At 43.7% G+C, this 22908-nt stretch overlaps 1 long non-coding RNA gene across 1 annotated transcript in view; it reads left to right on the forward strand.

Annotated features, from left to right (window-relative positions):
- The first annotated feature begins 14014 nt into the window (after positions 1 to 14014).
- The window catches only part of LOC119471231, a 24161-nt gene continuing 15267 nt past the window's right edge, over positions 14015 to 22908 (forward strand). The window contains exons 1-2 of the long non-coding RNA XR_005200263.1: positions 14015 to 14026; positions 18982 to 18984. This is a non-coding gene — a long non-coding RNA (uncharacterized LOC119471231). The remainder of the gene's footprint in view (positions 14027 to 18981; positions 18985 to 22908) is intronic.

Consider the following 22908-nt stretch of genomic DNA (forward strand, 5'->3'; position numbering starts at 1 on the left):
CTCCTGCCTCAGCCTCCCATAGAATCCACATTTCTACCATGCTATTTGTGATTTTGGACAAACTGCTGATCTCCCTCCACCTCAGTTCATCTGTCTGTTCAGTCGGCACTGGGCATTCTAATGCTTACGCCCTCGGGTGAAATGGAGTTCTCATAATGGAATGTATGTAAAGCATTAAACTCAGTACTTGCACATAATAGGCATTCACAAAGTATTTCATAAACACTGAATTTTAGGATAAATGTTTAATAAAAATTAGTGGACTGGAAAGAAGAGTGAAATCCTGAAGAATTGTAACAGTGGGTTTTTTTTTTGTTTGTTTGTGTTTTGTTTTTGAGACAGGTTGTCACTCTGTCACTCAGACTGGAGTATAGTGGTACGATCATAGCTCACTGCAGCTTCGAACTCCTAGGCTAAAGCGATCCTCTCACCTCAGCCTCCCAAGTAGCTGGAACTACATATGGGGGACACCACGCTGGACCATTTCAAAAAAGAATTTTTTTGGTAGAGACAAGATCTCCCTATGTTGCCCAGACTGGTCTCAAACTCCTGGTCTCAATTGATCCTCCCGTGTTGGCCTTCCAAAGTGCTAAGATTACAGGCATAAGCCACCACCCCAGGCCAGTAGTGTTCTTTAAGGTGATGTTTCCAAATTAGCACTGCTTTCAGAGACTTGGGAGTAGGCTGCAAGAAGCCAGGCCTCAGCCAGATGGACTTGGATTTGTTTTACAGCTCACTGTTTAAGTAAATGTGTGATCCTAAACCAGTTCTTTACATTTTTTGACCCTGAGTGTCCACCTATAAGGTGAAGATAATAATTCTCAGCTCTTTCAGTTATTTTGAGAATTAAATTAACTCATTAACATAAAGTGTGCATAGTAGTCTATGGTAAACATTCAACAAACTGTGGTTAGTACTAATGTGATGGAAAAAGAACAAAATCCATGGACCAGAGCTAACCAAAGGCTTCATTTCTATGGAGCCATTGCCATTGGAATGTCTAGTATTTGAAGCTCAATTGAGCTGAAATTGCATAATAAGTCATCAGGGCACAATGCTGTTCTATTCAGTTGTGCCAAGAACTCACCTCCTGCACCACCTTCAGCCCAGCCAAGCCTAGCTTCTCCCACTAGTGAAAGCTTTCCTATGTTAGCTTTCAGCAACAAGCTTTTAAAGCACGTTTCCATTAAAAATGAGGAAAAAAAGCTTTGGATGATTAATTAGCAGCAGAATAACCCAAATCAAGAGAGAGATCATAATGTGGAAAGATTTTATTTTCTTTTTAAGAAGTGAAGTCTAGCAACTTTCAAATTACAGACAAAATGATCAAAGTTTTTGACATTTTGAGGCCAAAATAGGACTTTACACTGTTGATTCCGTAGACCTAAACCCAGTTCCTTGTGTGGAGAGCACACCAGTGGAGGAAGTGGAGGAGGAATAACATGGGTCCCCAGGAAGCTTTGCCTCTTTGTTCGGTTTTGGCAGCAAGCCCAACTCTGACTTGCATAAAATCTCCTGGAGTTTGTTCCAGAAGCTTGTTCGGCATGGCCCTGCTTGTCCTGCAGGCCTCGGGCTGCGGTGGCCAGCGCCTGGGCTGACTCAGGCAGAACCAACCAAGCAATGTCTGTTCCTTTATTGAGCTCTTGAAAATAGCTCCTTATAGACAGATTGTCCTTTTTAGGGACCTGGGGGACCATGCTGTCATGCATGGGCTTCTTCATCTCTCTCCTGAGCTTTTCGTCCTCATGCAGAAACTGTACCGCATTCCTGTGCTGCTGCAGGAGCCTCCGCATCTGGTGGCAGAGCTTGCAGGGGGCTGCGAGGTCCCGGGCCACCCACTGTAGCCTTTCCAACTCAGAAGCATGCTTCAGCTCCGGCTCCTGCTTCAGGGTAACCGTGTGGCTGGGGCTGTGGAAACCGCTGATCAGGCAGTTTCTGATGGTTTCAATCATGGTCCTTGTGCTGGTGGCACTGGTGGACAGGTTTGATGAGTCTGTCCGTGTCCTGCCAAGGGAACACGAACACACACTAAGGCAAGCCCTACAGGGAGGTCCTCAGGCCCACAGGCTCTGCTCTGCCTGGGCTTCCACCCTGAGGCAGGGAGACCCTAGGCCTGGCAGACACTGTTGGTTGCCAACCCACTACCCATTTTCCACCTCTTTCCTACCCAAAGAACTCTGATTCTTTGGGGGAACCAATGTGGGCAGATAAAAATGCTACATTCATTTGCTGCTTTCCTTGACAGTGGGATGACCAGGTATGTAATGGAAGCAGAAGTAGAATCCAGTCATGGGGCCTCTGGAAAGCTGCTTAAAAGTGGGCAAGGTGCCCCTAGGAGAAGTCTTGACCCTTCCGTTTCCCCTTGCTGGGATCGTGGACAGGATGCCTCTATGGGACAGCCATCCTGTGACTATGTGCTGAAATGAGCACATACCAAACAACCGGGAGAAAAGAGCTGGAGCATTGTGGCTCCCAAGCCAACAGCCTTGATTTCCTACCTTGGGATATTTCATTCAAGTAAATAAATAGAACCCCTAATTTTTTAAAGCCACTGCTCATGGACTTCTGATACAGCCAAATGTAGATCATTGTTGAAAGAATAGCTACAAGGAAGAAATCACCTGAATATTTTAGAGGGGAATAAATGAAATCTCAGATGCAACCATTCTAATGTTTCTAGAAAAAGTCAAGATCTCATACTCTGTAACTGGTAGTCTCCAGTTCATCCCTAAAGCCCAGCACCAGGCTGTGCACAGGGGCTCAAACCTGTAATTCCAACACTTTGGGAGCCAAGGCAGGGGGATCGCCTGATCTCAGGAGTTTGAGATGCCTGGGCAACATGGCAAAACCTCACCTCTGCAAAAAATGCAAAAATTAGCTGACCATGGTGGTATATGCCTATAGTCCCAGCTATTTGGGAGGCTGAGATGGGAGCATCCCTTGAGCCCAGGAGGTCAAGGCTGCAGTGAGCCATGATCATGCTACTACACTTCAGCCTGGGCGACACAGCAGGACCCTCCCTCAAAAATAAATAAAACCAAGCACCAGCATCACCCTGTGATCAGGTGTTTCCAGTTGGGGCAGCAAAAAGTAGGGGAAAGCACACCAATGAAGCCACACAGACCCAGGAGAATCTTGGCTCTGCTAGCTAGGTAGCCTTGGATCTCAGTTTCTTGCCTTCTAAGAAAGGGATCTTGACCAGGCGCAGTGGCTCATGCCTGTAATCCCAGCACTTTGGGAGGCTGAGGCATGTGGATCACCTGAGGTCAGGAGTTTGTGAGACCAGCCTGGCCAACATGGTGAAACCCCCTCTCTACAAGTACAAAAATTAGCTGGGCATGATTGTAGGTGCCTGTAATCCCAGCTACTCAGGAGGCTGAGGCAAAAGAATCACTTGAACTTGGGAGGCAGAGGTTGCAGTGAGCCGAGACTGTGCCATTGCACTCTAGCCTAGGCAAGAGAGCAAGACTCCGTCTCAAAAAAAAAGAGAAAGAAAGAAAAAAAGAAAGGGATCCTATGTTCTGAAAAGAACTAAGTGCAATGATGAATATGTAGTCCTAGGCACTGGGCCTGGCACAGAATAGGTACTTAACAAATCCATCTCTTTCCCCTTCCTTAACACCTCCTTCCTCTCCGGTAATTGACTCTTCCCTTCTAGATGCATCACACTGTCTTGCAAGTACACTGGGGTTTTATTTGGTGAGAGTTGGATCATAGTTCAGAATAGCACTTTGGGAGGCCAGGGAGGGAGGACCACTTGAGGTCAGGAGTTTGAGACCAGCCTGACCAACATGGTGAAACCCTGTCTCTACCATAAATACAAAAATTAGCTGGGTGTGGTGGTGGGTGCCCAGCTACTGGGGAGGCTGAGGTGGGAGAATTGCTTGAACCCAGGAGGCAGAGGTTGCAGTGAACTGAGATCATGCCACTGCACTCCAGCCTGGGTGACACAGTGAGACTCTGTCTCAAAAAAAAAAAAAAAAGAAAGAAAAGAAAAGAAAAAGTACAGTACAAAAATATAATATTACATGCAAACTATGAAATAATGTGAACCTGCAGAATCAGTTTCCAAAACCAGGTTTTTGCAATTGCCAATTCAGCCAGTTAAATACTATGCCTGCTAATCTCTATCCACAGACATTGAGCGCCCAGTGCGTTTCGTGGCCTTGTTTGACCTGCTAGACTAATCGTCTTGTTTAATCTTCTTGAGGGCAACAAAACTACATAAGTATTCTAAATATACTACAGAATATTATTATACTAATAAAGGCTCTGAAGAAAGAGGAAGGAAGCTACAGCAGGATCTGGGGATAGCGGCAGAGGACTGGGGGAGGAGGCTGTTTATTTGGGGAGATCTGGGAAGCTTCTCAGGTAGTTGACCCATGAGGAGAAGCCTGAACACTCGAGCAGGCCTCCAAGTTAGAGAGGCTGCAGCGGGTGGCCGCAGTAATATCAGAGGGAAAGATCTAGGCAATAGGACCACGAGGACACAGACTCTGTGGTAGGAACCACTTGTCACGTGTGAGGCGCTGTGAGGAGGCCGGGGAGGCTGAGAGACTGAGCAGACTCAGAGTGCGTTGTGGAGTGGAAAGGGTGACGGGGCCAGATGACAGAGGTTCTGGGGGCTAGCAACCAGATCCATGAATATATACAATAGTGTAGTATAGACTCCCCTTACCTCCCAATTGAGGTGTTAAACAAGTGAATGGCATGATCTACAATGTTCCCCAACCACTTGGCTGTGAAAATGAACAGTGTGGGCACCGGGAGGCCAATCGGGAGCCACAAAAGTCATCAGAGGTGACAAGGGTGGGAGCAGGAGGCATGGGAGAAGGGAAGACGTGGGAAGAGTCCGAGTTGGCATTGATAGAACATGTAGCCGTGGGCAGCTAGTCAGACATGAGCAGGGCAGGAGAGGCACCCCCACCACTACCAGGAATGTCAGGTGACCATCAGGTAATGGTCAGGTGGTTATTAAGCTGTCTCTCTAAAATAATAATTGGTCATGACTGGTGCCGGCAAAATGCAGTCTCCCAAATAGATAGAAACACCTAAAACTGGTGATCAGCAGCCTCCTGATAAGATCTCAGGAGTTGGGGGAGTGGGCTCAAGCATGTGCACTATGGGGTAAAATGGTGGGGTGTAACTGGCGTGTGACCTTCTGGGAACACTCTGGTATGGGAAGAACGCCTCAAGTGAGCATGCTCACAACTCCAGTAACTACACTGCCCATGCAGCCCCTCCCAAGTACTGGCAGGCCACCGCACATGCGGGCAGCACACCGCGTGGCAAGAATTGGGAGAAAAGAGGCAACCCCTCAGAAGCATGCCAATGTAGAAAACCCCAAGTCAGAGGTGAAATAATGCGCTCTGAAGTTGCCTGCCCGGCCCTCTTCCAAATGTTCTTTATTTCTTTCATCCCTGCTCTAAAGCTTTTTAATAAACTGTCACTTCTGCTCTAAAACTTGCCTCAGTCTCTCCCTCTGCCTTATGAACCTCCATCAAATTCTGTCTGCTGAGGAGGCAAGAATTGAGGTTGCTGCAGACATGTCCGGATTTGCTGCCAGTAACAGATGCAACTGGTAAGAAGGGGGTGCTGTGGTGATAGCCCCAGTCATCCTGAACCCTAGGGAGCCGTGGTGCCTGGAGCCCAGCAGATTAGGAGGAGCAATTTTGGGGTGGGTAGTGAGAAATTGAGAATTCTCTTTGTGCATGTTATGGTTGAGATGCTTGAGGGCATCCTGTCAAGATTTCTCTCTCTCTTTCTTCTTTCTTTTCTCCTCTCCCCTGCCCTCCCCTCCCTTCTCCTGCCCTCCCCTCTCCTGCCCTCCCTTCCCCTCTACTGCCTTTCCCTTCCCTCTCCTCCCCTTCCCTCCCCTCCTCAAAGTGTCTCGCTTTGTCACCCAAGCTAGAGTGCAGGGGCACGATCACAACTTACTGCAGCCTCAACCTTCCTAGCTCAAGCGATCCTTCCATCTCAGCATCCTGAGTAGCTGGGACCACAGGCTCACACCACTACGACTGGCTAACTTTCGTGATTTTTGTAGTAATGGGGTTTTGCCATGTTGCTCAGGCTAGTCTTGAACTCTTGGGTTCAAGTGATCTGCCTGCATCCACCTGCCAAAATGCTGAGATTACAGGCATGAGCCACCATGCCTGGCCCCTATAGGGATTTCAAGGAGGCAGTTGTATGTGTGGGACTGGGGTTCAAGACAGGGATCTGAGTTGGATATTTAGCTGTGGGAGTCATCAGCACAAGGGGATTTTTAAAGATAAGGGACTCAATGAGATTATTTTTGGAGAGAATACAGACAGAGGCCTGAGGGCTGAGCAGTGGGACACACCAAGATTTGTAGATGCGATAGAGAAGAATGAACATTAAGAAGTGGCCAAGTTAACTGCAGAAGTTGGGAAAGACAGGAAGGGTTGAGCTCCTGGAGGTTGTAGCCATTTTACTTCCTTCGAGTTCAGAAAATGGTTACTAAACACAGACTACTCTATGCAGAATAATCTGGAACTGAGTGCTTCCTGAGATGTTGGCATATGGGGTCAAGAAAGGAAAGATCTTCGTGATTTATTTGTATCCTTCACCCAGTTGGGTCCTTTAAAATTTAAAATATTTCTTTTGAATTTTTATTGCTAGTTTGGTTGTACTTCAGCTTCCAAGAAAATGTACAGTTCTTTTCTATATAGGAAATATTAAAATGCTACAAGTTGTGGATTATTTTACACTTGTAAAAGGGTCTGTTTTCTGATAAGTTAAATGATTTATTTTCTGATAAATATTGTAGGGCTTTCTATAGAGAACAGAGCCACAAATATGAAAAAGACTTAAAAGAGATTATACCTTATTTATTAGCTTGAATGAGTCATTCAAATTTCTGTTTTTATGATAAGGAATAGATGGTACAGTACATTTATTTTTGTACAGGACAACTCCCATGCAGAAGTTCACACAAGAACAAGCTTGTTTATTTCCCCCGGCCCTGCTTCTCGTTTAAAATACACTTGGATTCCCAGCACATAAAGTTATGGTTTTTTTCAGCACCACTCAGTGAGCCATTAGGCTGAGATCACTAGGGTCCGGAAGAGAGCACCCCAATTCAGAGTGTACCATTGCAGGGACATTTCTCAAAAGTATTAATTTTGTTCTTCACCACCATTGAATTTCAGCTTAAAATGGGTGAAATTTCAGCCAGGCGGGGTGGCTTATGCCTGTAATCCCAGCACTTTGGGAAGCTGAGGCTGGCAGATCACTTGAGGTCAGGAATTCAAGACAAGCCTGACCAACATGGTGAAAGCCTGTCTCTACTAAAAATACAAAAATTAGCCGGATGTAGTGGTGTGTGCCTGTAATCCCAGCTACTAGGGAGGCTGAGGTGAGAGGACCGGTTGAACCCGGGAGGCAGAGGTTGCAGTGAGCCAAGACCATGCTACAGCACTCAAACCTGGGTGACAGAGCGAGAATCCATCTCAATTAAAAAAAAAAAAAGAAAGAAAAAATAATTTCAGCTTAAAATGTTCTTACTCCTTCATTAGAACCAAGATACTAATGGTTGACAAATATCTACAGGTCAAATGAAAGCATTTGTGAACAACAAGGGAAATAAAATTCATTGAGCTGGAGCTTTGTCTTGCTCTCTCTTGTGCACGCAGCCACCATCACAGGGCCTAGAACCTGACAGGCATCCAAGAGATGCAAACAAATAAATAAATGAATGAGGAAAGTATACATTTGTTTTCTGATAATGCCGTATGCTTGCTAGTGTTCAGTAAGCTCAGTTTTTTAATATCCTCTAAATTTTTAAAATAGTTTTATTGAGTATAATTTATGAACCAAGAAGTGTATAATTTGATAAGTTTTGAAAGTTATTTGATATTTGGAAACCATCATCACAAGCAAGATCACAAAAATATCTATCACTCCCAAAAGTTTCCTCATGCCTTCCTTCCACCCACTTCTTACCTTCCCTCTCCAAGCAATCCCTGACCTTCTTTCTCTAATTGAATATAGTTTGTATTTTCTAAAATTTTATATAAACAGAATCTTGCTCTTTTTTTGTCTGGCTTCTTTCACGCAGCAGTTTTCAGTTCCATTCACAGGTTCTTGTGTGTATCAATTTGTGTATCCATTCATCTGTGCATCTGGGTTGTCTTCAGTTCATGCCTATTAGTTCAAAAAGTTACTTTGAACATTTGTGCACAAGTCTTTGTATGCATATCTATTTCCTAGTCTCATGTACTTTGAAACCTAGGAATGGAATAACTGGATCATATATTTAACTTATAAAAATTTTGCCAGCCTGTCTCAAAGTGTCTGTACCATTTTTGACATCAGTGTATGAGTTCCAGTTCCTCCACATCCTCCTCAACACTTGGTATGCTTTATCCTTTGTAGTAGGTGTGTTGCACTATCTTGTTGTGGTTTTATTTGCATTTCCTTAAGACAACCTTTGCATGTGTTTATTTTTCATCCATGTAGCTTCTTTGGTGAAGAGTATGCAAATACTTTACCCATTTTTTTGTTGTTTTCTTATTGTTGAATTTTGAGAGTTCTTTATATTCTTTACGTTTTATCAGATATGTGCTTTGCAAATATTTTTCCCCTGTGTTTTCTTCTATATGTTTTATAGTTTTTAGGTGTTGTATATAAATCTATGATCTATCAAGAGATCTATTACATATAGTGTTAGGATGAAGGCAGGTTCTTTTCTTTCCTTCCTTCCTTTCCTTTTTTTTTTAAAAAAAAGTTTTGGTATTTGGATAGTCACTGAAAAGACCATCCTTTGCCCACTGCATTGCTTTTGTAGCTTTGTAAAAACTCAGATTTACGGGTTTATTTCCCAACTCTTTACTATGTTCCGCTGTTCTATTTGTGTATCCTTATGCCAACATTACTTTGTTTTGATGGTTATAGCTTTATAATAACACTTTTTATTTTTTTTTTTTTTACTAAAAATCTTTTTTTCAGAGGGGGGTCTCACTCTGTGGCCCAGCCTGGAGTACAGTGGTGCAGTCATAGCTTGCTGCAGCCTCAAACTCCTAGGCTCAGGCAATCCTTCTGCCTTAGCCTCCCAAGTGGGTGGCTGGGTCTACAGGTATACGCGACCTCACCTGGCTAAATTTATTTTAATTTTTTGTAGAGACAGGGTCTTGCTTTGTTACCCATGCTGGTCTTGAAATTCTGGCTTTAAGCAATCCTCTAGTCTCAGTCTCCCAAAGTGCTGGGATTACAGGTGAGAGGCACCATGCCCAGCTATCATGATTCTTCAAATCAGGTGGTGTCAGCCCTTCAACTTTGTTCTTTTTCAAAATTGTTTTTGCTACTCTAGAATCCTTGCCTTTTTATCTAAGCTTTGGAATCACCTTGTTAATTAAAAAAAAAGTTTGCTGAGATTAATAACAATTGGATTAATAATTGGATTAAATCTATAGAACAATTTGGAGAGCATTGACAGCTCAACAATGTTGAGTCTTCCTACACATGAACAATGTATACCTCTTGTGAAAGGAAGATAAATCTTGAGGTGCAAGATTACTAAGTCAAAGGAAAAAGTCAAGCTGGGAACTGTGTCAGGCAACCTGCCTCCCATTTTATTCCTATATAAGTACAAAGATAATACAGTTACAGACCTCCCTCACAATTTGCCCACAAGGAAATTCTTTTTAAATTTAAAAAATTTTTAATTTTTGTTTGAGTACATAGTAGATGTAGCTCTAGTTTGAATATTTTTATACTTTCTTTCTGAAATATGGAATACAATGATAATAACTTTTAGTGTCTTTGTCTAGTAATTCTAACATCTGTCTCAGTTCTGATTTGATTTTGATTGTGCGACTATTGTCTTCATCATAGACCATGTTTTCCTGCTTCTTTGCCTTGCCTGATAATCTTTGATTGGATGCCAGACATTGCAAATTTTACTTTTTTGGGTGCTGGGTATTTTTGTATTCCTATAAATCTTCAATTTTGTTATGGGATGCAGTTGAGGTACTTGGAAAGACTTTGATCTTTTCAGGTCTTGCATTTATTATTTTTTAGGTGAGTCCAAGGCAGTGGTCAATCTAGGGCTAATTATTCCCCACTACTCATAGGCAAGACCTTCCGAGTACTCTTCACAATGTTCCATGATGTATGAGTTTTTCCAGTCTCGTCAGTGGGAACAGGCATTTTTCCCTGTCCTGTGCAAGCAACAGGTGCTCTTCCGTCAATATTTTTATGTTTCCTTTCAGACCTTTGGTAGTGTCTTCAGAGATATGTGCTGATCAGTTCACTGCTGAATACTCAAGGAAGACCCTGGACAGGTCTTTAGGCTTTCTCTTTATATAACCATCTCCTCTCTGAACTCCGTCCTATGTACTCTAACTGCTTTGGTCTCCCTGGACTCTTAGCTCCATCTCCTGAAGTCAGGGAAGGTAAATTAATTGGCTATTAACTTTTTATTTTTTGAAGTCTTGAAAGCAATCAGGATTGACCCAGTTCTTAAGATGTGCATTTCAAAACTTGACATGCTTCAGGACAGACTCAAGGGGCACCTGTCTCTAGAGAATGCAATGTATGATTTCTCCGTTGCATTTAAACACTACCTTTGTTGGCCTAGTACTCTGAAGAGAAAACTGTTGAAACCAGAACCAAACATTGTCTTCCTGTTAATGTGGGGACAGGAGAGGAACCATTCAAGCTGTACCTCCATTTCCTGGGCTGTGCTCTCAGATCTCTGAAGCACCTGCTGAATGTCCTCAGCAAGGCTAGTTTTCCTCTCTGTGAACGCATCAGCAGTCTTGGCCATCTGGTGAGAACTGTGGTCTCCAAAGAGCTTGAATATCCTGTATATTGGCTCTTCATCACTTAGGCACATCTGGTTGAGAAAAGCCAGTGAAACTTTCTTTCCTTCGTTTTCCAACCCTATGTGCTAGAGACCTGCCCTTTCCAGGCTAATGATATTGTGAATGTGTGAAGCAGGTATTAAAAGTCAGTTGCAAAGGCCGGGCTGGTGGCTCACGCCTGTAATCCCAGCACTTTGGGAGGCAGAGGTGGGCAGCTCACAAGGTCAGGAGTTTGAGACCAGCCCGGCCAATATGGTGAAACCCTGCCTCTACTGAAAATACAAAAATTAGCTGGGTGTGGTGGCATATGACTGTAGTCCCAGCTACTCGGGAGGCTGAGGCAGGAGGATCACTTGAACCCAGGAGGTGGAGGTTGCAGTGAGCCAAGATCACACCATTGTACTCCAGCCTGGGCGACAGAGTGAGACTCCATCTCAAAAAAATAAAATAAAATAAAATAAACAAAAATAAAAGTCAGTTGCACAGGACACCCTGGTATGTGTAGGACAGAGGTGATGATAGTACTAGGATGGCCTCGTGGTGATTTAGTAGGTGCATGTTGTTATTTCACAGAATCCTCACACAACCATCCTTGCTTTAGATAGTATGGTTTTGTTTTGTTTTGCTGTTTGTTTTGAGACAGGGTTTTCCTTTGTCACCAGGTTGGAGTGCAGGAGTGCAATCTCAGCTCACTGCAACCTGCACGTCCTGGGTTCAAGCAATTCTCCTGCCTCAGCCTCCCAAGCAGCTGGGACTCATTTTTTGTATTTTTAGTAGAGACAGGGTTTTGCCATGTTGGCCAGGGTGGTCTCCAACTCCTGGCCTGAAGTGATTTGCCCACCTCAGCCTCCCAAGGTTCTGGGATTATAGGTGTGAGCTACTATACCCAGCCTAGATAGTACGGTTTTGTGGGAGAGGAAGCTCAGAAGGCTCTAAGTAACTTGCCAGGAAGAGACAGCACTGAGATTAGAAGACAAGGTCCTTCTGAGTCTAAGGCCAGAGCTTTTCCCATGTTGGCATACTACCTGCATCTTAGGATTGCCATGAGAATTAAGTACTCAAGATGCCTGGAGTAGTGCCTGACACCTGGATGACATTAAACATGTGGTAGCTATTGATAATATTACAAGGACCTCCACAAACAAAGTGGATCCCTTTTACTCAAAATAAAGCTGAGCACATTTCTAGATGGAAGGGATCAAAGAGGAGGCGTTCCCCCACCTGCTTCCTCTGCTTCCTTCCCTTCCTCACTCAGCTCAGGGGCAGGTTCTGAATGAACACTATGGCAGTGACTGCTGAAGACCAGGCAGAAACATAGTGAGTTTGTGAAAAACTAAACCAATTCTTAAAGGCATAGACTAAAGAGAAATACATAATTGCACCTCAGGGACTTGACCTAGCCTGTCCCAAGCAATGTTATTGATCTTGGCAGAAGTGTGAGCTGCAAGGAAGAGAGGAGTGGCCCAGGGGGCGGGCTGAAGGTAGAGGATCTCAGAGACCCTGCCCCACCAGGATGGACCTGATTCAGAGCTAAAAGACCCTCTTCCAAAGCCTCATTCAGAGCCACATCTCCGCTTTGGGAGTTAGCTTCAGAGTTTCACGTTGCAGCAAAATTATGATGACTCATGAATACTTTTGACTTCTTCCTAGTAAGTTGTCAATTTAGTTTACACCTGATAATTAGCAAAGACAAAGCAACCTAGATGAGGCCCCTAAGCCTGGTGGCTGATGCTACTGGCGCTGTGGCTTACGCCTGTAATCCCAGCACTTTGGGAGGCTGAGGTGGGTGGATCACGAGGTCAAGAGTTCGTAGACCAGCCTGGCCAACATGGCGAAACCCCGTTTCTACTAAAAATACAAAAATTAGCTGGGCGTGATGGTGGGCGCCTATAATCCCAGCTACTTGGGGGGCTGAAGCAGGAGAATCATTTGAACCCAGGAGGCAGATGTTGCAGTGAGCCGAGATCAGGCCACTGAACTCCAGCCTGGGCAACAGGGCAAGACTCCATCTCAACAAAACAAAAACAAAAAAACATGGAAACTGTGCCTTCTCCTGCCCTTCTGGGGTTGCTCAGGGAGTTAAGCAGGCTAAAGGTTGTAAGTCTGTTTTGTCAGTAGCAAAGAATTAAAGCCTTTTTACGGGGTGTCCCATCTGACAGAAGGATCCATCCTAAAGCCAGTGCCAAAAGGGAAACTTACCTCAAAATTCCCTTTGAAGATCCCTTAGCAAGAGAATGTAGAGTGTCTTATAGAACACATTCAGGTTTGTACAAGGCACACTGTAGACATGTGTGTAGAAACATACAATGTACAGAGCATTGCACAGAAACAACTAAGGGTTCATATGGCACACTGTGTGGAAAATGTGTGCTGAGCATCCAAACACCAGAATTACACTCAACTCTCCAAAGGAGTCACTCCTCAGCAGCCATTCAGAGAGCAACAGAAGGAATAGTCAGTTCACCCGTCTCATCCTGCCCCACCCTCTCTCCAAGATGACTGAGGGTGGCTGGAGCCTCATAAGTCTCATAAATCATTGTTGCCGTTTGAGCCCTGACTACTTTTGACCCCTTCAACCCCGCTGTGGGCTGCGGGGCTGAATACTGCATGTGTGCACACGCACACACACATGCACACATATTTGTCCCTGGGCTCTACGTTAGGAATCAAAAATAAAGTCAGCATTGGGTTGTGGATTTGGAAAGTAATCCTCTACCGTACTCTTGAGTAAACATCTGGTTTCAACTATGTAGGGTTGCTGAGTCATTTGACAGATTGGGCAGCTAGGCAAAAATAAAACTTTAAAAAGTATAATTTAATACCAGATTCATGATTTCTCCATGCTTTTCACACATTTGAGCTGGTTTTGCTCCTCAGTGTGAAGCGTCTCAAGTACCTCCTTAAACTTTTCCAGGATATTTTCAGCCAGGATGTTTCTCTGCAATCCATTTGTTCCCCTGCCCTTCAAATAAATGTCCTGAAACACAGAGATGACATGAGTTTGTGGCAAATTCCTGAGACCAAATGCCACCTCATCTTTGGGGAGGGTTGAAATATGTCCCTTCCTGGTCACCGAAACAGCATCCAGGAGGAGGAAAGGACTCACATTCCACCCTGGGGAGGGCTGACAAGACCCGGAGAAGGAAGTGACTGTGAAAACCCTGCAAGATGACACTTCTAGGCTGGCACTGCTGCGGCCTGTTACCAACATCTGTCGTGAAAGTCATTACACCCTCTGCCAGGTGAAACCGGAAACTGCGTTCTTTAGGACCTACTCTGTCTTCCACAGTAACTCGGTCCAGAGGGAAGACAAATGCTCACAGTTGATGACTGTGCAGTTGGATAAGCCAGCGGGGTGCAGAGAATGAAGGACCAGGTCTCACTGTGTCTTTTTTCGTTTTGAGATGGAGTTTCACTTTTGTTGCCCAGGCTGGAGTGCAATGGTGCGATCTTGGCTCACCACAACCTCTGTCTCCTAGGTTCAAGTGATTCTCCTCCCTCAGCCTCCCAACTAGCTGGGATTACAAGCATGTGCCACCATGCCTGGCTAATTTTGTATTTTTTTTATTAGAGACAGGGTTTCTCCATGTTGGTCAGGCTGGTCTTGAACTCCTGACCTCAGGTGATCCGCCTGCCTCAGCCTCCCAAAGTGCTGGGATTACAGGCGTGAGCCACCACGCCTGGCCCTGGGAAGTGATTTCTTTTCTACTGCATTCAGAATTTGCCTGGTCCCTTGGAAATGAGAAAAGAACTTGTTTTGGGAAAAGGTAGACCTGGGTTTGAATTCCAGCCTAGCACTCACTACAGAATGTCACTGGTGTAGAAATCTCTCCTCCAGAATTCAGCCTAATGAATACTCCATGGAAGATGAATGGGCCAGCGCCTGGGATCTGGGCCTTTTTTCTTTTCAAAGAAAACTGAAGAGCATTGAAAATGTCCCAGAGGGCCTGCCTCCAGAGCTGGGCACGCCAGTCCTCTCCCGCCCTCCTGTCTTAAATCTCTGCCTCTACTCAATCAATCCAAAGCTCCTTCCCACTTCCCTAGGCTGCAGCTGGCATCGCAGCCAGCACGGTCCCTTCATTCAATGCTCTGTGTCCTGTCAGGGTGAGAATACACGGCTACACCTGCCCAACCCTCTTCGGACTTCACCTGCATGACCTGCACCACACACCCTCCTCCCCCTACAGATCGAGGCTCAACAAAACTTCTTTGGAGACCTCCAGTGTACTTCTTGTGCCCTTTGCAGCTTCCTTACGGTCTCCTGGAGTCTGAGGAGCCTCTGCGTCTGTCACCTGAGAGGAGGAAACCCAGAGAGGAGGGCAGGCGCCTCCCTTACATAGTATAGCTTCAGAGGGTGCCGTTATGTCTAGTGGCTTGGTGCATAACTTAAAATCACAATGGAGAAATTAAGGTTGCCAAGGACCTGCTCAGGGAGAGAAGATAAGGAAGGAGCTGTTCACAAGAAGCTCGGCTGTTGGAGAGACAGCAAATACCAGTAGCGTCCAACACCAGTGTGCAAAGAATGGCGAGGTGAGCATATACTGAGAGCTGTGGTGGTGACTGCAGGAAGAATGATGAAGAAAATGTTAGAAGAAGCTGGGCACAGTGGCTCACGCCTGTAATCCCAGCACTTTGGGAGGCCGAGGCAGGTGGATCACGAGCTCAGGAGTTCAAGACCATCCTGGCCAAGATGGTGAAACCCCGTCTCTACTAAAAATACAAAAATTAGCCAGGTGTGGTGGTGGGCAACTGTAACCCCAGCTACTCAGGAAGCTGAGGGAGGAGAATCACTTGAACCTGGGAGGTGGAGGTTGCAGCGAGCTGAGATCATGCCATTGCACTCCAGCCTGGGCGACAAGAGCAAAACTCCGTCTCAATCAATCAATCTGAACTTTAAAAAAAAAAAAATGTCTCTGCTAGATACACCTGAAACCTCTCTTTTAGATAAAAATGATGATGAGAAAAGGGGAAAAGAATGCTTTTGATTGTGTTAATAGAAAACCACACCAGAAATGAATATTAGTGTTTTATGGAAATATTATCTATGCGGGCCGGGCACAGTGGCTCCCACCAGTAATCCCAGCACTTTGGGAGGCAGAGTTGGGTGGATCATGAGGTCAGGAGTTGGAGACTATCCTGGCTAACATGGTGACACCCGTCTCTACTAAAAATACAAAAAATTATCCAGGCATGTTGGCATGTGCCTGTAGTCCCAGCTACTCGGGAAGCTGAGGCAGGAGAATACTTTGAACCCAGGAGGTGGCGGTTGTAGTGAGCCAAGATCATGCCACTGCACTCCAGCCTGGGTGACAGAGAGAGACTCTGTCTCAAAAAAAAGAAAAAAAAAAAGAAATCTATGCCTAACACTACCACGCAACATTCAGTTTAGGTTTTTTGAAAAGAAAAAATGTACTACCAAAACATCTTCTTTAGGGTTACTCTGTCTGAACTCTGGAATATAATAGACCTGGCTGTTAATACCTAAAAACAGCACAAAATGAAATATAAAATTAGTGACTCCAGGCTGGGAGTGGTGGCTGACGCCTGTAATCCCAGCACTTTGTGAGGCCAAGGCGGGCAGATCACCTGAGGTTGGGAGTTCAAGACCAGCCTGACCAACATGGAGAAACCCTGTCTCTACTAAAAATACAAAATTAGCTGGGCGTGGTGGCACATGCCTCTAATCCCAGCTACTCAGGAAGCTGAGGCAGGAGAATCGCTTGAACCAGGGAGGCAGAGGTTGCAGTGAGCCGAGATTGCACCATTTCACTCCAGCCTGGGCAACAGCAAAATTCCGTCTCAACAAAAAATAAATAAATAAATTAGTGACTCCAATTTTGGTAACATTGGATAAACATAAAATAAGAATAAGTTTAATAAAGAATATTCCAAACCAATAAGTAGAAAACTATAAAGCACCACTGAAACCAAAAATAGACTTCAATAAGTAGAAAGACATCCTCTCTTCTTAGAAAACATCTCAATATAATGATGATATGAGTCTCTCTCACTAACTTTATAATTTACAAAATTATGCAATCTCATTAAAAATTCTAATGAGTTTTTACATTGACATGGACTATAAATTAATCCTAAGATCCATGTGGAAAATTTAACATAAGAATTGCTACAAAAATGCTGCACAGGAAGTGCTTTAGAGGGACTAGCCCTTCCAGATTTGAAAACTTGACAAAGCCTCTATAATTTAAACAGCATGGTACTGGCACATGAATAAGTCAAAGTAACACAAATAAAAGAGCAGAATGCATTTAAAAATGCTGATCAGAAAGGTGGAATATCAAATGACTGTGACAAATACTCTTTTAATAAATGGGACATTGACTAGCCATTTGGAAAATAATAAAATTCCATTCCTCTCATCATACATGAGAATTTCTAATGGGTGAGAGATTTCAATGCAAAAAAAAATTTAAATGTTAGAAGAAAATATGGATGAAATAATCTTTAACCTAATATACGGAGAGGCTTTCTACTTCTAAATCCAGAGCCAATACAGGATTAATAAATAAAAACTACCGATACCAAAAATTGTTTGCATGGACAAAGTGTACCATAACATCAAAGACAAATGACTGCAAAAAATCCTTATCAACATATTCCAAATCACCATATTTCTCTGATGAAGGGTTAATCCTGAGGCCAGGCATGGTAGCTCACACCTGTAATCCCAGCATTTTGGGAGGCTGAGGAGGGCAGATCACCTGAGGTCAGGAGTTTGAGACTTGCCTGACCAACATGCTGAAACCTCATCTCTACTAAAAATACAAAATTAGCTGGGAGCGCTGGTGCATGCCAGTAATCCCAGCTACTTGGCAGTCTGAGGCAGGGGAATTGCTCAAACCCGGGAGGCGGAGGTTGCAGTGAGCTGAGATCGTCCCATTGTGCTCCAGCCTGGGCAACAAGAGCAAAATTCCATCTCTAAATAAATAAATAAACAAATAAAAATAAAGGGTTAAACTTTACTTTGTAGATGCTTTAAAAATTGAGGGGAAAAGATTAGAAATCCTATAGAAACGTGGGCAAAAGACATCATCCACAGATTCTTTGTCAAAAGATGTTTAAATATATGAAAAGATGTTAAATTCACTCATGGTAAGAGAAACGTAAATTACAACCACACCAAGATACCATTTCTCACCCATCCGATTGTCAAAAATATAAAAGCTTAACAGTACTCTCTATTGGTGAGACTGTAGAGAAACAGACATTTTCATATATTGTTGGTGAGAATGCAAAATGTATTAAGTCCTATAGAGGGAAGTTGGCAGTATTTAATTAAATTGTATGTGCACATACCTATTGACACAGCAAGCAAGCGCACTTCTAAGAATGTATCCCTTAAGAGTCACCTCCAGGCCTCATGCAATACCTCATTCCTGTAATCCTAGCACTTTTGGAGGCCAAGATGGACGGATTGCCTGAGCTCAGGAGTTCGAGATCAACTGGGCAACATGGTAAAACTCCATCTCTACTGCAATACAAAAAAATCAGCCAGATGCGGTGGCGGCCGCCTGTAATCCGAGCTACTCAGGAGGCTGAGGCACAAGAATTGCTGGAACCTGGGAGGCAGAGGTTGCCGTGAGTCGAGATCATGCCACTGCACTCCAGCCTCGACAACGAAGCAAAACTCTGTCTCAAAAGAAAAAAAGGAGAGTCAGGCCAGGCGTGGTGGCCCATGCCTGTAATCCCAGCACTTTGGGAGGCCGAGGCGGGTGGATCATTTGAGGTCGGGAGTTTGAGACTAGGCTGCCCAACATAGAAAAACCCCGTCTCTAATAAAAATACACACACAAAAAATTGCCAGGGGTGGTGGCACATGCCTGTAATCCCACTTCCTTGGGAGGCTGAGGCAGAAGAATCACTTGAACCCAGGAGGCAGAGGTTGAGGTGAGCTGAGATTGCGCCATTGCACTTCAGCTTGGGCAACGAGAGAGAAAAACTCCATATCAAGAAAAAAAAAGTCACCTCCAGTGATATGAATGTACATGTGCACATGATTACTTATCAGCATTATTTATAGTTGCAAAATATTGGAAGTTGCTTGGACATGCAGGCATAGGAAATGGATTGAATAACATGATGGAGTCAGATGTAACTGTGAAGAGAATGAAGATATCAGCAAACTGTTATGGAGTGAGTTTTAAAGGAAATGTTAAATGAAAGAGCAATGTGGAAAAAGTCTATACAGTGTGGTACCTCTCGTATAAGAAAGAAAGAAAAATAACGCAGATAGTGTTTGACTATACCCCCTCAGTCTTGGTTGGGTAGGGTTTGTTGTATGTGAATTAGAATTACAAACAAATCCAAACTCTAGTAGGCTTGTATATTGTAGTGGTATGGGCAGAGTCATCCTGAAACTATTTTATATACATTATGGGATTGAGCAAATGAGTACATGTGTCTGTGTTGTCGGGAGCCAGGGTTCTCACTGTGGAAGAAAAGTCCTACAAATGAGGAATGGGGCAGAGAAAAAGAATCCTGTGAGGATGGACTAGAATTGGAAGTATTGGTGTGAACTTTTGATTCCTAAGATGCGTATGTGTGTCCATGCATGTTTATGTGCACATGCATCTTTGTGTGCATGTATATGTGTGTGTATACACACATATGTATTTTCTAGGTCTGTCCACTGAAAACACTGAGAAGCACGGACACAGCAGTAGCAGTGAGCACAGGCAGTATCCAGATCTTATACCACCACTTCCCAGTAATGAAAGTCAGGATGACCTGAAGAAGGGGCTGCTTCCAGGACTAGGATTCGATGATCCCAGAATACCTTGTCAGGCCAAAAGGCAAATGCTAAAAAAAAAAAAACCAAAAAAACAAAAAAAGAAAGATGGAATATCCCGCTAGGACAGAAGAGTCAGTCTGAAGGAACTCCCACCCATTGGCCAAATCTGGGACAATTGGAGTATCAATCTAATCGAGTACACTAATGACGTACAACGCATGGGGGAAAAAAAATCTTATGAGTCTAAACCAACAGTAAATACATAAATAAGTGAAGTCTATTCTTACAGTAGGATGCCATGGGCCAGTGGGTCAGTTCACGTTTCCCTCCTAATGTTAACATCTTACACAACCGTGGTACATTTGCCAGAGCTAATAAACTAACATTGGGACAATACTATCAACTGAACTGCAGACTTGATTTGCGTTTTCCGCTAGGTTTTCACTCTTCCCCTTCTTCTGATCTAGATTCAGTCAAGGATCCCATGTGGCATTTAGTGGTCACATCTCTTTAGTCTCCTCCAATCTGTAAGTCTGTCAGTCTGTGTCTTTCATGACCTTGACACTTGAAGGGAACTGGCCGGGGCCTTTACATAGTGTCTTGATTTGGACTTGCCTGATGTTTTCTTATTAGACTGGCACTGCCAACTATTTGTAAGAATATCACAGAGGTGAGTGTCTTCACTGTATCTTATCAAGGAGTACATGATACCAATGTGACTTTTCTGGTGATGCTGACCTTGATTACTCGGTGCAGGTGAAGTCTGACAGGTTTTGCCAACATAAAGTTATCATTTTTCTCTTTCCATACTCTTATTTTTAGAAGTAGTCGCCACACCTAGCCCATATGCCAAGGGAGGGAAATTAAGCCGTATCTCCTGGAGAAAGGATTATCAAAGAATTTGTGAACACAATATTAAAGCCACCTTAGCAATTAACAAATATTTGGCTGTACGTGGTGGCTCATGCCTGTAATCCCAGCACTTTGGGAGGCTGAGGCAGGTGGATCACGTGAGGTCAGGAGTTCGAGACCAGCCTGGCCAACATGGTAAACCTTGTCTCTACTAAAAATACAAAAGTTAGCCGGACGTGGTGGCACACTCCTGTAGTCCAACTTCTTGGGAGGCTGAGACAGGAGAATTGCTTGAACCCAGGAGCAGAAGTTGCAGTGAGCAGAGATCGCGCCACTGCACTACAGCCTGAGTGACAGAGAAAGTCTCTGTTTCAAAAAAGAAAGAAAGAAATAACAGATATTTTAGGAAGACAATTTTAAGATATGTAAATAATCTCCTTTTTTTCTTTTTTTGAGACAGTGTAGGGTCTTGCTTTCTTACCAAGGCTCGAGTGTAGGGGCCCAATCATGGCTCACTGCAGCCTCTACCTTCCCAGCTCAAGCAATCTTCCCACCTCAGCCTCCCAGGTAGTTAGGACTACAGACGTGCACCACTGCCACACCTGGCTAATTTTTTTTTGTAGAGAGGGGGTCTCCCTGTGTTGCCCAGGTTGATCTTAAACTCCAGGCCTCAAGTGATCCTCTCACCTCAGCCTCCCAAAGTATTAGGTCACAGGTGTGAGCCACAGCACCCCACTAAATACCTCTTCTTCATGTTTTGTCCTTTAATTTTAGCATTCATTGATGGATCTTGCCTCCAGCAACTTAATTATGATGGTGTTCTAAAGTTGAGTTTTATTTAAATTTTCTCCATTTATTTGGAATTGTTCTGTAATGAAGATATGTCCATTCTCTCCTCTTTCTTCCCTTCTTTCTTTCTTCCTTTCTTTTTCTTTCTTTCTTTCTTTCTTCTTTCTTTCTTTCTTTCTTCTTTCTTTCTTTCTTTCTTTCTTTCTTTCTTTCTTTCTTTCTTTCTTTCTTTCTTTCTTTCTTCTTTCTTTTTTTCTTTCTTTCTCTCTCTCTCTCTCTCTTTCTCTCTTTCTTTCTTTCTTTTTTTCAGATGGAGTTTCCCTCTTGTTGTCCAAGCTGGAATGCAGTGGTGCCATCTCGGCTCACTGAAGCCTCCGCCTCCCGCGTTCAAGTGATTCTCCTGCCTTAGCCTCCTGAGTAGCTGAGATTACAGGCACACACCGCCACGCCCAGCAAATTTTTGCGTTTATTGTAGAGACAGGGTTTCACCATGTTGGCCAGGATGGTCTTGATCTCTTGACCTCATAATCTGCCCACCTCGGCCTCCCAAAGTGCTGGGATTGCAGGCATGAGCCACCACACCCAGGCCTCTCCTGTTATTTTCACATTTAGTCATTTATTTGTATCACTATGTATTCATGGCTACTTATTTTATTCATTAGATTATAATTTAATATTTTGTTCCTCAAAATTTTCCAGCTTTTGCAGTTGAGAACAACCCTTAATTTCTATACTACAAGATGTTCCAAGTTCATCTTGCGTTTTCCCTGTCCTAGCCCTGGAACGAGCCTTCCCTGGCTTCTTTTATTAAAGAATGGTATTTAGAATCTAAGGTGTAGACACTAGCTATACTTCTGGACCCCTGAGGGACAGAGGTAGGAAACAGTTGTGTATTTACTGACCATGTACACATACCTATTTCTGTAAACATCTACCTTTCTATATTAAAATAAACATGAATTCTTACTATCTTCAGCTTTAATCCAACAGCACAGAATTCACTCTAGCCTTGTCCTGCACATTTAATCTGTAGCTTATTTTTCTGATAGAACCTTTCATCCCTTTTCCATTCACTCTTTTAGAGGTTTTCTTTTGTAACAGCTTCATAAAAACATAGTTCACATGCCAGGCAATTTGCCCATGTAAAATGTGCAATTCAGTAGTTTTTAGTGTAGTCACAGAGTTGTGTAACTGCTACAAAATCAGTTTTAGAACATTTTCATCACTCCAAAAGAAACTGTGTTCTTCATCCATCACCTTCCATTTCCCTCAGACACCGCAGCCCTTGGCAACCACTATTTCTATCTGTAGGTCTGCTTATTCTGGACAGCTCATAGAAATTGAATTGTTCAGCATTTTTGACCATTCACGTTGGATGTCTTCTATACAAGCGCTGCTGTAAGTGGAAATGTTCCTCTTACAGTCCTTCCTGCTGACTTTCCCTGAACCTGGGAAGATGATCAGGTTTTCAGATGTATACCACCAGCTTGGTTTCAGGTATTCATCAGGTTTGAACATGTAGGTTGTTTCGGGCTCATTTATGTAGAATCATGAACTCGTAAAGAAGCGGCTTCACACTAACATTTAAGACCCTGTTAGTAACAGATTTGACAACAACAGCAATTTATAGTCATTGCAAAAGTGACATAATTAATGTTTGTAAGTTTCTACTCAAACAGCCTCCTTTTT

The sequence above is a fragment of the Cebus imitator genome, unplaced genomic scaffold (assembly GCF_001604975.1).
Source record: "Cebus imitator isolate Cc_AM_T3 unplaced genomic scaffold, Cebus_imitator-1.0 Scaffold53, whole genome shotgun sequence".
NCBI classification, from domain to species: Eukaryota; Metazoa; Chordata; class Mammalia; order Primates; family Cebidae; genus Cebus; species Cebus imitator.